Genomic DNA, 11,924 nt, shown 5'->3' on the forward strand with positions numbered 1-11,924 from the left:
ATCTCCACTGCCCCTCTCTTCAGACCCTATCAACCCTCCTCTGGTTATGCACTCAGCCCACTGTCCACTCAACCAGCTTCTAGTCTTGCCCTGTCCAAACCCATCTTCCCCTTGGCATCCCTGGTGTGCTCCATAAAACACAAATCAGACCTGGCCCCTCCCCCACGCAGGTTTCTCCCTGGCTGCTCCTGGGCTGCCAGGTAAAGTTCAGACTCCTTAGTTTGACTTGTAAGGCGCTCTGTCCCCTGCTCCCTGCTGGTCTCTCTGCCTCTCCTCTCCTCTTTCTCCCCTCCTGCTCCATTTTTAGCCAAAGGAACAAACACCAGGTGTCTGGGTCTCGCCTGACTTTGGGCTATACCTGCCTTCTGCCTGATTCCCCAGGTCTAGCGCAGGTGCGCAGCAGTTGCTCTGTAAACCTTGGTCCATGTATGAGCTGGTGGGAAACTGCATGGACCGAATGCTCTAAGCCAGCATGGCATCCAGGTCAGTTAATGTCATTCTTTTAACAGGGGTCATAGTCAAAATCTGTAACCACATTTGTGTGGTCTTCAGCCTCCCCACCTGCCAGGCATTATTAACCCTTCAGCTGCCAGGTTGTGAGGATTTTCTGGGGGTCCAGGGGGAAAGTTAGGCGGCTTGGGGCAGTGCTTTTCTAAGGGGCTGGTGTAGAAGCATCTCAATATTTGAACAATGTTAGAGCTGTGCCTGCTACCCCAGAAAGCTCCTTCCCCATGCCTGGCCCTGCTCCTTCCCCTCCCCCAGTGTCCCCAGCCCTTGTCTGTGCCCTGCCAGCTACCTCCAGCCCATTACTATTTGGAGGCTTTTATTTTGAAGTCTGCACAGGGTTTGAGTGACCTGTTTTTTCTTCTGAGTTTGTCCACAGGGCTTGGAAAGCCTTCCTCCCCACATGGCACTGTGGACACCCATCTGGCCTGGTTCTTCAGCCTAAAGGTCCGTGTCCTCCCCCCACCCCCCACCCCCCAAACTCAGGATGAGGATGGGGAGCTCCCAGCCTGCTCATCTCATCTTTCTCCAGCAAACGCTAAATAAACAGCAGGGGCAGCATGCAAAAATAATAATTCACCACCTGAGACCTTCATTCAAATAGGTTTGCAAATTGGGTTAGCCTTTGAGACAACAGTTTAGTAAACACATTAGAAATGAAGAGTGTGGTCCCTCAGGTGGCAGGTGGTGAGAATTGAGAGTTCTTGGGCTGATGGGAACTGGGTGACCGTCCACCGGGTACTCAGCCTCTCCAGGCCACGGGGTCCCCACCAGTCATGGAGGACGATGGCTTCAAAGGGAAAACCCTCTCCTAAGTGTCTCTTGCTTCATGTTCTCCATGGCGCCTCATGGGTTAGCTTAGTGGATGACTGGGGGGTCCATTGGGAAACCATCTTTGAATTTGTGACAAAGAAATGTCCATAAGGGAATAAGTAGGAAATGGCGAGGTCAGCTTTATGTGACGGGAGCTGCCCTATGAAGATGTGTACTGCGTCACTTTGGCAGTTTAGAATCTCAGTTTCTTTGTGTATAAATGGGGGCTGCTGTGGCCACCAATGCAGAATGAGCCAGGTGAAGCATCTGGCCAGCCCATGGCCCCCGCACCTGAGTTCTCCACTGAGTTCTGCTCTGGTCCCCAGACCATGTCGTGTAGGGAAAGCAGGCAGCACTCTGAAATAAGAAGAATGGAACTCAAGTCCCAGCTCTGTGACCTTGAGCGGTTTATTCCTCTCTTCAGGCTGGTTTCCTCATCTATGAAATGAGAGCAATCGTGTAAAGAAAAGAAAAACACATTGCCAATTAAAAACAAATAATAAAGAAATGCCTGTGTGCTTCATTCCTGGAGGATGATAACTTCCTAGCTCAGAAAAATACCTAGATTAATTTTCGTGTTGTAAGAAAGGGAGACCTCCTGAACACATTATTTTTACACACACAATAAATAATAAATCACTTTGTTGAAAAAAAAGTAGTGCAGTTGGTTTCTCTCCCCCCGCCCCCAGCACTCGCTGCCGTTACAGAAAAAAATATGTACAATGGATAATCCCACAAGGACAAAGGGAATAGAAAGTGGCATCCACAGATGAGATAGTGAACATATTTTGGAAGGGGAAATTTGTGTGGAATGCTGGTAACATATTTAGAAAGATACAAGAAACAAGAGCATTCAAGGGCGTACATGTGAGAAGAAAACAAATGAGCCTTCAGAATCCCGACAAGGTCCATGGCTTTAGGGGACGATGGGGTGAGTTGAAAGCCAAGGCCTTACACTTGAGCCTCCTGCAGGAAGTTTACCTTCTCAGGACACCAGGGCCACCAACATGACAGAGGACAGGGATGAAACACGGGGCTGAGAACAGGGTATGAATTGGAAGTCTGCATTCTAAACGGTCTGAATAGCCTCCTGAACTTCCCACCTGCAACCACACTTGCTGTAACTACATTCCAAGCATAGAATGTCAGCTGCCAGACAAGTGACTGAAACTTTTATTAAAGAAAAAGCCTTATGCACTATGTCCTTTGTGGGGCTTCCCAACAACTCAGCTGCCGCCCTGCCCTGACACCCAAATGGATACCTGTCAATCCACAGGCCCTCACCCACACTTGCAGAACTTCTGATCAGCTTTATTAGTACATTTGTCTTAAATAGAAATGAACAGTCAAAGAGGAAAGCCCTCAATATGAAAGAAAAACACCAAACTGAAAAGATAAAAGTGGAAACTGGAAGAAACACTGTCCCTCTAGATTGAACTCAAGAATGATTCACTTGGATTAGAAAAATTCCAGTCAAGCCACAGATCCACGAACAAAAATAAATTGCTTACTGTTGCATGCCACTGAGATTTTTATTGGTGTTATACAGAAAAAGTTGAATGATACGATCCATAAAACAAGAACAGGTCATGGGCTTTTTGATACTCTTCTTCCTTCTTGTGAACTAAGTGCCTGTGTCTTTTATTCAAACATTGACAAGGCAATGAAAAGAAATAACGGGGACAATCAGAGCCACTGGGTAGAGACCAGAGTTGGAAGGGTCGTATGTGGGAAAAGTGATGCAATGGGCCGAGCATGGAGACACAGAGACAGTGAGGAGTTTCCTACAGCTGGAGTATGTGGAGCTCTGCGCCCCTCTGGTTGTGCCTATACCTTCCACCCTTCCATGTAAGCCTGTAAATGCGGTTTGGGGGGATGAGGAGCAGGGCCATCCCCATATGGGGCAATGAGGGGCCCAGGGAGGCCACGAGTGTGGGTGGAAGGACGTGGCTGCTGAGACTACAAGGTCCATCTTCCCCCTCTTACGAGAAGAAGGGGACTCTGGGAAAGAGTTGGGGTAGAGGGCTGGAGAAAGTCTAGATCCTATCGCTACACTGGTGACACCTTTCCAGTGGATGGTATGTAGTCTTTCAGGAGAAATCGGAGTTGTTCAAGCAGAGAAGGTGTGGGTGGGCATGACTGGGGACCAACCTGCCACGTGGGTTTGAGTTGGGTGAGAAGAGGAATGAGGCAGGAGGCAGGCTGGAGCCTGGCTTAAATGAGAAGAATCTGGACTCGTCTGGAATAGCCCGGAGGCTTGGAAACCTGAGAGTTAGTTATATTTAGGGAAGGCCTCCCCAGAGACAGTGAGAATGACAGACAGCTCGGCTGAGACCAGAAGAGGAGTTAGACAGTTGCTGGTAGAGCTCAGGCAAGAGAAGAGGGAAGTCTGAATTGAGAGCAGGCTGCAGAGATGGAGAGAGGGGGTCATTGGGGGACCTTTGGAGGTAAAAGACATTTCTGATGGACTGGCTATAACAGCTAATGGAGGACGGGAAGGCCTGGGTAGCCCCCAGGTTTCCGGCTTCCGTGACTGCTGGAAACAGAATGCACAAGAGGAGCTGCTATGATGAGAGTGGGGCTGCCAGCTTTGAAGAGCTGGAGACATCCAGTGCGGTGTCCTGGAGGCAGCTGGTTACATGGGCCTGGTGCTCTGGGGAGAGACTGGGAAACCACTAGTGTGCAGACGGTGATGGAGGCATGGGAGTGGACGAAGCTCACAGGCAGAGATCACGTGACGGTGAAAAGGGGCTGAGGAAGCAGATGAAGGAGCCCCAGACATGTAGGAGGAGGTGGCAGAGCACGTGGTTCGGGGGGACCGAGGGAGCATCGTGGGCAGTCAGCAGAGGACAGGGCTGGAGAAGGGGCAGCATTAGGAGGCCACTGGCGGCCCGGGAAGGAGGTCTCATGGCCTTGGGGGTGGGAGCAGATTGCCAAAGGTTGAGGTGATGGAACGGCAGTTACAGAATGTCCAGGACCTCCTATTGCAAAGCTGCCCGCTTCCTGGGTGTGCAATTTCGGGGTGGTGGGGCACCCCAGGCAGTTATTGTGCTTTGTGGGCTGGGAGAGAGGAAGCTCTCCCCTCATATGGAGGGCAAAGGCCATGGGAAGAGGAAACACATGAGCTCAGTCACCAAGGTCCAACCTGGCCAAAGGAGGTCGGAGTGCCTGGGACTGGAAGCCCCTCACCTTCTGTGCCCCCTTTTTCACACGCTCCCTTCACCTCTGCCTTCTTCCTTCCCTCCCTCCCACAAACTCTTGTTGGTCTTGTTTTGGACACTGGAGATTCATAGATGAATGTAACACAGTGTTTGACCTAAATGTGCCTGTGGCACATAATCCTTAGAAGGAAGAAGTGGAAAATTCTAGAAGATGCTCTGATAGAGCCTGGAAGACACTCTGAGACTCCCAACCCATAAAAGCTAGAGAGAGAGAGGTCGAGGAAAGACTTTGACGAGCTTTGAATCTTAGGTGATGCAGAGAATTAATCGGATGAGGAAAAGCCATTGAATCATGGAGGAGGGAGCATAGTCAGAATGCTTGGCGAGAGGCCAAGTGGATCTAAAGGATAAAGAACAGGCAGGGAGGGGAGTAAGACAGGCCCTGGGGGCGGGAGCTGGACTGTGAAGACAGAGGAGGAGGGGGGCTCACGGGAAGGGAAGGCTGGCCTTCCTTTTTAGTTACCATTTGCAGGTGGCACTGAATTTTGAATAGAGCCCCATGCAGACACTGGACAGCCAGGAGCCACGGCTTTTCTGGTGCTTATATTTCCCCTCCTTTAGTGCCTTTAAGAAAGTCAAGTTCCAACAGGTCCAGACTATGCAAACTGCAGCTAGAGGAGCCCTCCTTTCCAGGGACAGAGTTTTCAAGGTGGTGGCATTGTAGTAGCACCAAGAAACGGAGGCAGACCCCCAGGGAGGAGGTGACACTTGGGTGTGGACACGGCCAAGCACTTGGGCAGCTGCTCTGCCTCATCCCCAAGGATTCACTTTCCTGAGCTCTTCTTACCCAGAATCTCTGTGAACTATGACCAGGGAGATTCTTGGTTCTAAACTGTTGCAGGGTCTGCAAACTATGGCCAAGGGCCACATCTGCTGCCTAGTTTTGTAAATAAAATTGTATTGGGAGATGAGCACACCCATTCAATGGTTTACTGCTTGTGGCTGCTTTCGTGCTCAGACAACAGAATCCAGTCATTGTGACCGAGAACAATACCTTGTAAAGCTTAAAATACTGACTCTCTGGCCCTTTACAGAAAATGTTAGCTAACCCCGGCTCTAGTGCATGAAATCGGACACAGTTTCAGCTGCTGTAACAAAGGTCAAAATCTCAGTGTCTTAAACACAATCGAGATTTCTTTCTTTCTCATGAACAGTCTGAATGTAAGCCATCTGAGACTCAAGCTTTCTCTACTTTGTTACTCAAATGTCTTCCGTCTTCAGCATCTCCAGCCAGCAGAAAGGGGAGAAGGGACAGGGAGGACACACTTTCTGTCCCTTTGAGGGCACAGCTGGAAAATTGTGCCCATAGCTTCCCCTCCCACCCCACTTGCCAGCACTTGGACACGTTGAGAAATGTTACCTTTAGCTGGGTGGTCACGAGTCCAGCTACAACTCAGGGACTTTATCACCAAAGGGAAAAGGGGAACATGGATTCTAGGGGATTTTAGCAGTCCCTAGTCAAGAACAAGAGCACAGAGTGGGGGGGCAGGGGAAATTTGCATTTCTGATAGAGCATCAGAGTAAAATTTGTAACATGCCCAACCAAATTGAGCAGGTTCAGTAACTAATATAAAATGCCTCCTACTCCCACTTCCTTCCTCAAATATTTATTGAGCCCTCAATGATATCAGAATCTAGCTGGATGCCCTTTACAAATAAAGAAACTGACAGTCAGAGTGTTTGGGTGAATCATCCAAGGGCCCATCCTTCTGCTTCTAGCGCAAGGCTCCTCCTGTCTGGTCGTCCTGATTCCCTCCCGACATTCTATCCGGGAGCTAGACTTGGACTTGGGGCCTGGCTGGCTGAGGGTTGGGAAAACAGAAAGCACACAAATGGTTTTTTAACACTGACATACATCCATACAATAGAGTACTACTTGGCAATAAAAAGAACAAATTACTGATGGACACATCAACATTGCAGAATTTCAACAGCCTTAACATTATGTGAAAAAAGCCGGACACAAAAGATCACAAGCGGTATGATTCCATTTGTATGACATTTCAGGAATGACAGAACAGAATGCTAGAAGCACAGAAGTGGCTGCCAGAGCCTGGGGTAGGGAAGGGAGGAGATTGAGTGCAAAAGGGCACTAAGGAACTTTTGGGAATAATGGAAATGCCCTATATTGTGATGTGCTGGTTACATAATTGTCAAAACCCATGGACTTTGTACGCTTTCAGCTGGTGAGTTTTATTGTATGTATCAGTTGGTGAGTTTTATTGTATGTAAATGATGCCTCGATAAAGCTGATTTTAAAAATTGAGTTAGAATGCTGTTGGAAGGGGACACTGGGTCTACTTATTTCCAGTGCCACCTCCTGTGAACCACCTTCTAAGCAGCAAAAGGATCTTTTAAAAACGTTAATCAGATTACATCACTATTTAAACACGCTCATGGATTCTCTTTCCTCTTTGAATGACATCCAGAAGATTACTGTGGCTTACAAGTCCCTCTGCCCCGCTTACTGACCCCAACACTGGCAGGGACTGGGGCAATCATACAGATGGAGGCCTGTGTACATGTCTAAATATGCAAAGCTATAGATCGAGCCAACAAACTGCTAATAAGACAAGTCCTATCCTTCCTCAGCAAGTATGACTTCATGACGAGCTGGAAGGCCAGGTTCAAATTTAGAATTCTTGGATTCCTTGGTGTTCTTTGCCAGAAGGAGATGGCACAGACAGACAGACCCTAAGCCACAGCCTACCCGCCCTTGCCTTCCACCTCAGCTCCATCTGAAAAGGTGAGGATTCTTGCTAGGCCCTTGGAGACAACCCCCCTGGGGTTGAGACAGTACTAGGATGGAATCAGGGAAAGTGGGTTGTTAATACGTATCTCCTGCTTTCTCCCTGAGTTGTACTTTGTTCTGTATGTGTGTGTGTGCATGCATGTGTGTATGTGTGCATGTGTGTATGGGTGCATGTGTGTATGGGTGCATGTGTGTGCATGTGTGTGTGCATGTGTGCATGTGTGTATGGGTGCATATGTGTATGTGGGCATGTGTGTATGTGTGCACGTTCATGTGTATGCATGCCTTGTGTATGCCTATGTAAGTATGTCTGTGCATGTATGCATGCATGCATGTGTATTTCTATGCATGTGTGTATGTATATATATGCACCATGTGTGTGTGTTTGTTTATATGCATGTGTACACATGCATTCACGTGCATGCATACATGTGTGCACGCCGTGTGTATGCATGTCTGTGTATATGTATGGCGTATGCACACATGCATGCATGTTTATATGTGTACTTCAACAGGAGCATGAACACCTTGAGGGCAGCAACTGGGCCAGAGTCATCTCTGTATCTTTTATTCCTGTGCAGAGTGGGTGCTAATGAATGCTTGTGGAATGAATAAATGAATGAAGGGGGGCCAGTGTAGCAGTTATTAACAGTGTGGGTTTTGGGGTCAGCCAAATTTGAAGTAAAAATCTTATTTTGCCTCTCATTCACTAAATCATCTTGGTTCAGTCTCCCAACCCCTCCCTTTCCTCATCTCCAGGGATAAAAATATGACTAGGGATAAAAAATATGACCTATTTTATAGGGGCTGGTGTGAGGATTAAGTAGCAGTAATCAGAGTCAATATGTACTAAGAGCTTTGCAAATGCTAACTCATTTACTCTTGCAATTTTATGGTGGAGGAGTGTCTCAACAATAAACTCAATGCATCTTGGCTGTTACCATATTTATGATTAATGAAGAGGAGATTCAGGATCTTTAGCATCTGGGAGCATCTTGCTCAGATTCTGTCTGATCAGATTCTGACTGATGGGGCCTGTCTGGAGACCACAGTGCTATTCAGCAGGAAGCACTCTGCCTGGCTCGCTTACGATTTGACCCTCTAGTTGGACTGGTCCTTCTGTTGATGCTATGACATTCGTTCTCTAGGTGGCGCTGCAGAGTGGAAACGGGCTGTTGAGTCGTGGCGACCCCTGGTGGTTTGTTCCGGTCAACATTTTGATTAAGAGCAGAGCTGTTTGCCACAACTCAAGTGCACTTAGAGTGGACGACAAATAAGGGGGGGGAGATTAGAATTTAATGTGATAAGTTTTAAGACAGAGAGGAACCAGGTGTTCAGAAAGAGATAAACCAAGAAGGGACCAAAGAAATTATCATCAATAATAATAACATTAACATCTATAATTTATTGACCGCCTTCTATGTGCCACACTTTGTACTAAGCACTTGGCATTCATCGTCTTACTTAACACACCTCCAGAAGGTATGCATCACAAGAAAAATGACTTTCATTTGGAACCAGGCACACAGTAGGTGTTTGGCACATAGTAGGCGCTCAATATATTTTGAACAAATGAATAATGCAGTAATCCTATGAAGCAAATATTATCATTTCCATTTAGAAAATGAACAAAGAAACTGGTGATCAGAGAAGATACACAGCTAGCACGTGCCAGAGCCAGAGGAACCTAATTCCAGACGAGCTCTGCTGGGTGCTGGGGTGTCACAGAGAAGGGCAGGGCCCTCTGCCTTCAGGGAGCTTGCTGTCTAATTGGCCTCATCCACACCCTCCCTGTCTTCAAATACTTCTCCCCAGAGGCCTGCCAGGGGTGGCTATTTGTGGCTCAGGGAGGCAGTCCAGTGAAGTTCCCTTCATAAATTATGAAGGAAGACACATGTAGGTCAGGATTGGGGAATTCAGTGGGCGAGGGATCTTCTGGAATCTTGCTAGTCTAATCTGGGATTTTCCTTCTTTTCCCTAGGAGAGTCGCTGACTCAGGCAGCAGGCATTTGCTGAGCTTCCATAATGAGCTCCCGGGGGCGTCCCCTGTTCCTGCAGAAGATGCTCACCTGTTCCCGAATGTCACCAAGCTCCACTTCCCTGTCACCAAGCTCCACTTGCCGCAGCGGGGCTCTTGGCCTGACCACTGGCTTCTTGGAGGTGGGTTTCCTCGTCTCTAAACTGAGGGCCGTGCTGCAGCTTTTGGTGACTTTTAGATCCAGTCCTCATTCGGGCTCTAGGAACCCTTCAGGTATGGGCCAAGTGTCTTGAACATCTTCCTGGAGAGGTGGTTATGAATGGACGTTAGTGAACTTTCACAAGGCAGCGATGCCCCTTTTCTGAATGGCCCCTGGTATTTGTTTTTGAGTTCTTGAGTCTATTTTTTTTCAGCCTTCCATCCTGTTTGTCATCGTCAGAATGTCACTTAACTGTCATTTGCTTCTGACTGCCTCCAGCAGTTGTCTTCTTCCTAAGTCACGGCTTAAAATCTCTGGGTTGTTAGGTTTGGTGTTCTCTCAAATAACCTGGAAGGATTATTATTCTTCTATGAAAAAAAAAAAATATATATATATACAAGCTTTAATGTCTGGACAGGGGCTATCCATTTGGACTGTTCAATGACTGTTTACTCACAAGCTGTGGAAACTGGAGGTTATGTTCTCCATATGCAAGAAGTCACTTCAGCCATTTCTTGTACCCACCTTGAAAGCTCGATAAATACTTGCTTAATGGAATGTGTGAAGAGTTTGGCTCCTCTTCCAGGCTATTCCCCTGCCTTCTGCTCCCCACTGCTCCCCTTCCCCCCACACCACAGTCGCAGGAGACCAATGGTGGGGGTGGGGGTCAAGATACCAGAGAGCAGCAGGATGGGAGCCCACTGCTGACAGTGTCTGGCCTCAAATTACACTGTATCAGAGCTCGGGTATAAAATTAGCAGCGCTGTTCTGTGTGTGAGGAGCTAGAGAAATACCCACATTTAGCAGAACCACAGCAGGGACAGAAGAAAGGGAGAGAGGGCATTGGGAAGAGCTGGCCCTGGGCGCATCCCTGGAAACCCCACCCCCACACTACGAGGAGGAGGGGCGGCTGAGTCAGGGCCGTGGGAGGCTTCTTGGGTTTGAAGGGGCAGAGGATAGGAAGGCAAGACCTTGAGAAACCTGGGAAGTTGAACTATCCAAAATACACACACACACACACACACACACACACACACACACACACACACACCGAAAATGATAAAACAATAAGAAATTCTCAGGTATCTAGGCAGTTTTCATGCATTTTTCTCACTAATTTATCCTAGAACCCCATTCAGCAAGCCTGTTTTACAGATGAGTAAAGAAAGAACCAGAAAGGACGTGTGAGCTTGCCCAAATTCACATGGTGGAAATGCTTAAGCTCACCATGCGCCCACTGAGATTCAAGCGTCTAAATATATCCTCTCCTACTCACAGTGTCACAAGTATCCACATTGCAGGCTCTTGTGTAAGACACAACAGAAACACACTCACACTTGCCTACGCAGTTCCTATATGTTTATACACAACAATGTGTTTTCAGCTGTAAACACACGACGACACACACAATCACGTGCCAGGGCTGGATCGTACTTATTTACAATGGTTTTCACTTCCTGTCTTCCTAACCAACTCTAGGCCAGCGTCCTCCTGTCCCCAGCCATGGTGAGGTACTTACCTGCCACACCTGCCACACTAAGTACTAAGCCTATTACTGCTCCTTGAATGGTTTCATCCTCAGACTGGAAGCCTCGAGACACCAGGGACTGGGTTGGTGTCATTGTTTGCATTATTTCTTGCTCTTCAGGTGTGAATTCTTCAGCGAGTTGAGTCAATAAGCTGTCTTTCACAGCGCAGGCATTCTTTAGATGATTTGTAATTTGGGGCTGTGAGCTCACAGGGCAGTTTTCTTGTTGCCCCTGCAGGTTCATGGACTTCAGACTACTTTGACGTAATACCTCAGCTTGGGAGTTCTACACTGAGTGGGTAGCTCAGATCTGGGCTTCAGCCCAGAGCATGTTTCAGGCTTAAGGCTCTGATCTGGTGTCCCTATTCCTTGAGTCACCCATGGCCTGGGAGCGTATCTCAATTCCTGCAGCGACCCATGCTGATAGCTGAGAAATTCTTTTCCTCTAATCAGTTCTGACACTCATTCACCGTGGGAGCTCAACTTGATTTCCTGCCAACAGCAGGACCGATAGCCAGATTAGCATTAAAATCTCAGCTCCAACAACCTATCTGCCCTTGGTTTTCCGATGGGGTATGGGACACCAGCCTCTCTCACTGGTATAGGTTCCTCTCTCGTAGACCTGAAAATTCTTGCTTTTGAGCTGGGCTCTGTATGTTTAAAATACTTAAAAATGTACTATCCAGCATTTTTTATGTGCCTGGAGGAGGATGGGACATTTCAACTTGTATTCACCCTGCCATGTTAATTTTCCCCTGTATTCCAAATGCCTTGTTCAAAATATGGTTGTTGGTTGAGAATCTCTCTCCCTTTTTCTCCTTTCTGTCCTCTCCTCTGTCTTTCTCCAGCTCTGGCCCTGACTCCCGAAGAGTCCATAAGGCATCTTGTTTTCAGAAGAGCCCTTGGCCCTGGCCTGGATGGATGACGAG

Source organism: Rhinolophus sinicus, linkage group LG02 (assembly GCF_036562045.2).
Source record: "Rhinolophus sinicus isolate RSC01 linkage group LG02, ASM3656204v1, whole genome shotgun sequence".
Classification (NCBI taxonomy): Eukaryota; Metazoa; Chordata; class Mammalia; order Chiroptera; family Rhinolophidae; genus Rhinolophus; species Rhinolophus sinicus.